Genomic DNA, 5301 nt, shown 5'->3' on the forward strand with positions numbered 1-5301 from the left:
TGTCCTGACTAAACACACACCTGGTCCTGACTACACACACACCTGGTCCTGACTAAACACACACCTGGTCCTGACTAAACACACATCTGGTCCTGATTAAACACACACACTGTCCTAAATACACTCACACCACAGACACACTGTCCTAAACACACACACCACACACACTGTCCTAAACACACACCACACACACTGTCCTAAACACACACCAAACACACTGTCCTAAACACACACCACACACACTGTCCTAAACACACACACACTGTCCTAAACACACACACTACACACACTGTCCTAAACACACACACACTGTCCTAAACACACACCACACACTGTCCTAAACACACACACTACACACACTGTCCTAAACACACACACTACACACACTGTCCTAAACACACACACTACACACACTGTCCTAAACACACACCACACACACTGTCCTAAACACACACCACACACACTGTCCTAAACACACACACTACACACACACACTGCCCTAAACACACATAGACCACACATGCTGTCCAAAACACACACACACACAAAAACACATAAAAATAAATAAAAAAACACACACACACACCTGTAGACCCCCTCTCACCTGAAGACCTCCTCTCACCTGTAGACCCTCTCTCACCTGTAGACCCTCTCTCACCTGTAGACCCTCTCTCACCTGTAGACCCTCTCTCACCTGTAGACCCTCTCTCACCTGTAGACCCCCTCTCACCTGTAGACCCCCTCTCACCTGTAGACCCTCTCTCACCTGTAGACCTCCTCTCACCTGTAGACCCTCTCTCACCTGTAGACCCTCTCTCACCTGTAGACCTCCTCTCACCTGTAGACCCTCTCTCACCTGTAGACCACCTCTCACCTGTAAACCCTCTCTCACCTGTAGACCTCCTCTCACCTGTAGACCCTCTCTCACCTGTAGACCACCTCTCACCTGTAGACTCCCTCTCACCTGTAGACCCTCTCTCACCTGTAGACCCTCTCTCACCTGAAGACCCCCTCTCACCTGTAGACCACCTCTCACCTGTAGACCTCCTCTCACCTGTAGACCCTCTCTCACCTGTAGACCCTCTCTCACCTGTAGACCCTCTCTCACCTGTAGACCCCCTCTCACCTGTAGACCCTCTCTCACCTGTAGACCCTCTCTCACCTGTAGACCCCCTCTCACCTGTAGACCCTCTCTCACCTGTAGACCCTCTCTCACCTGTAGACCCTCTCTCACCTGTAGACCCTCTCTTACCTGTAGACCCCCTCTCACCTGTAGACCCCCTCTCACCTGTAGACCCCCTCTCACCTGTAGACCCCCTCTCACCTGTAGACCCTTTCTCACCTGTAGAACCCCTCTCACCTGTAGACCCTCTCTCACCTGTAGACCCTCTCTCACCTGTAGAACCCCTCTCACATGTAGAACCCCTCTCACCTGTAGAACCCCTCTCACCTGTAGACCCTCTCTCACCTGTAGACCCTCTCTCACCTGTAGACCCTCTCTCACCTGTAGACCCTCTCTCACCTGTAGACCCTCTCTTACCTGTAGACCCCCTCTCACCTGTAGACCCCCTCTCACCTGTAGACCCCCTCTCACCTGTAGACCCTTTCTCACCTGTAGACCCTCTCTCACCTGTAGACCCTCTCTCACCTGTAGAACCCCTCTCACCTGTAGAACCCCTCTCACCTGTAGACCCTCTCTCACCTGTAGACCCTCTCTCACCTGTAGACCCTCTCTCACCTGTAGACCCCCTCTCACCTGTAGACCCTCTCTCGCCTGTAGACCCTCTCTCACCTGTAGACCCTCTCTCACCTGTAGACCCCCTCTCACCTGTAAACCCTCTCTCACCTGTAGACCCTCTCTCACCTGTAGACCCTCTCTCACCTGTAGACCATCTCTCACCTGTAGACCCCCTCTCACCTGTAGACCCTCTCTCACCTGTAGACCGTCTCTCACCTGTAGACCCTCTCTCACCTGTAGACCCTCTCTCACCTGTAGACCCTCTCTCACCTGTAGACCGTCTCTCACCTGTAGACCCTCTCTCACCTGTAGACCCTCTCTCACCTGTAGACCCTCTCTCACCTGTAGACCCTCTCTCACCTGTAGACCCTCTCTCACCTGTAGACCGTCTCTCACCTGTAGACCCTCTCTCACCTGTAGACCCTCTCTCACCTGTAGACCCTCTCTCACCTGTAGACCGTCTCTCACCTGTAGACCCTCTCTCACCTGTAGACCCTCTCTCACCTGTAGACCCTCTCTCACCTGTAGACCCAGTAGTGTAGGAAGGTACCATCCTCAGTGTTGTGCTCTGCTATATGAAACATGACAAAAGTGTTTTGGTTAAGGGAGGGATGTGATCTTAGAAACTATAAGAGAAAATTGTTTCTATGACTGTGCACAATAATTAGTCACCGCCCCCTTGAGTGAGGTCAAAGAGCGTGTCAGACTGACTGAACTGTCCGTTTTGAACGAACTGTATAAAATTGTGGGTTAAGAATTTACATAACAGACCAGAGAGACGTAGAACTACAGCTGCATGTTCAAATTTGGTTTGAACTCTGAATTTCAACACGAGATAAAGATGTTTTTTATTTTTTTATTTCACCTTTATTTAACCAGGTAGGCTAGTTGAGAACAAGTTCTCATTTGCAACTGCGACCTGGCCAAGATAAAGCATAGCAGTGTGAACAGACAACACAGAGTTACACATGGAGTAAACAATAAACAAGTCAATAACATAGTAGGGGGGAAAAAAAGAGAATCTATATACAATGTGTGCAAAAGGCATGAGGAGGTAGGCAATAAATAGGCCATAGGAGCGAATAATTACAATTTAGCAGATTAACACTGGGGTGATAAATCATCAGATGATCATGTGCAAATAGAGATACTGGTGTGCAAAAGAGCAGAAAAGTAAATAAATAAAAACAGTATCACCCCTCGTCAAGATGATAAAGTCACCTCTCGGAAAATCACTGGTACGGCCGATGAGCTGTCCTAAGGTATATAGAAAAGTGAATAGAAGTGGGACCATTCTACTACTATTTTCAAACCATCGTATTACGCTACTCTCATCACCCCACTGGGGAACCATTGACACGCCTGGCTAGTCGGTCTTCAAAGAAGAAGCATCTTCCAGAACGAATGGAAGTAGAATCAACTATGTAGTTCTGATCAGGACAACACGACAAGTCACCGGATACCGGACGACTGCAGAGGAGAACAACAGAGGAACCATTTTGGACAAACAGAGTTTTAAAAAGCATGCCGCAAAAAAGGCCCAGCCCCCTTTTCCAAGGCAGCCCGGTTCAGACAGATACACGGTGAACCAAGGCATTTTCACATAAATACATTCATGATTTCATACTCCAAGCGGGCAGCGGTTCTGTGTGCAAAGTATAAGTGAGAGAAGTTTCGAAATGTACCAAAGTTATTAAGTGTGTCTGTCCCTCTCTCTCTCGCCCTCTCCATGTCTTTAACAAGCAGCCATATCGCTCCAACTCACCCCTCGTCAAGACAACTGCTCCAACTCACCCCTCGTCAAGACAACTGCTCCAACTCACCCCTCGTCAAGACAGCTGCTCCAACTCACCCCTCGTCAAGACAACTACTCCAACTCACCCCTCGTCAAGACAACTGATCCACCTCACCCCTTGTCAAGACAACTGCTCCAACTCATCCCTCGTCAAGACACCTGTTCCAACTCACCCCTCGTCAAGACAACTGCTCCAACTCACCCCTTGTCAAGACAACTGCTCCAACTCACCCCTCGTCAAGACAACTGCTCCAACTCACCCCTCGTCAAGACAACTACTCCAACTCACCCCTCGTCAAGACAACTACTCCAACTCACCCCTCGTCAAGACAACTGATCCACCTCACCCCTTGTCAAGACAACTGCTCCAACTCATCCCTCGTCAAGACACCTGTTCCAACTCACCCCTCGTCAAGACAACTACTCCAACTCACCCCTTGTCAAGACAACTGCTCCAACTCACCCCTCGTCAAGACAACTGCTCCAACTCACCCCTCGTCAAGACAACTACTCCAACTCACCCCTCGTCAAGACAACTGCTCCAACTCACCCCTCGTCAAGACAACTGCTCCAACTCACCCCTCGTCAAGACAACTGCTCCAACTCACCCCTCGTCAAGACAACTGCTCCAACTCACCCCTCGTCAAGACAACTACTCCAACTCACCCCTCGTCAAGACAACTGATCCACCTCACCCCTTGTCAAGACAACTGCTCCAACTCATCCCTCGTCAAGACACCTGTTCCAACTCACCCCTCGTCAAGACAACTGCTCCAACTCACCCCTTGTCAAGACAACTGCTCCAACTCACCCCTCGTCAAGACAACTGCTCCAACTCACCCCTCGTCAAGACAACTACTCCAACTCACCCCTCGTCAAGACAACTACTCCAACTCACCCCTCGTCAAGACAACTGATCCACCTCACCCCTTGTCAAGACAACTGCTCCAACTCATCCCTCGTCAAGACACCTGTTCCAACTCACCCCTCGTCAAGACAACTACTCCAACTCACCCCTTGTCAAGACAACTGCTCCAACTCACCCCTCGTCAAGACAACTGCTCCAACTCACCCCTCGTCAAGACAACTACTCCAACTCACCCCTCGTCAAGACAACTGCTCCAACTCACCCCTCGTCAAGACAACTGCTCCAACTCATCCCTCGTCAAGACAACTACTCCAACTCACCCCTCATCAAGACAACTACTCCAACTCACCCCTCATCAAGACAACTGCTCCAACTCACCCCTCGTCAAGTAAACCGCACCAATTCACCCCTCGTCAAGACAACTGCTCCAACTCACCCCTCGTCAAGACAACCGCTTGAGACCCATAGAGGTCTGGTCCCCAGAACTCTACACTACAGTACATCTAGAGACCCATAGAGGTCTGGTCTGGTCCCCAGAACACTACACTACATCTAGAGACATCTAGAGGTCTGGTCTGGTCCCCAGAACTCTACACTACAGTACATCTAGAGACCCATAGAGGTCTGGTCTGGTCCCCAGAACACTACACTACAGTACATCTAGAGACCCATAGAGGTCTGGTCCCCAGAACACTACACTACATCTAGAGACCCATAGAGGTCTGGTCCCCAGAACACTACACTACATCTAGAGACATCTAGAGGTCTGGTCTGGTCCCCAGAACTCTACACTACAGTACATCTAGAGACCCATAGAGGTCTGGTCTGGTCCCCAGAACACTACACTACAGTACATCTAGAGACCCATAGAGGTCTGGTCCCCAGAACACTACACTACAT

This window comes from Salvelinus alpinus, chromosome 8 (genome assembly GCF_045679555.1).
Source record: "Salvelinus alpinus chromosome 8, SLU_Salpinus.1, whole genome shotgun sequence".
In the NCBI taxonomy this organism is placed as follows: domain Eukaryota; kingdom Metazoa; phylum Chordata; class Actinopteri; order Salmoniformes; family Salmonidae; genus Salvelinus; species Salvelinus alpinus.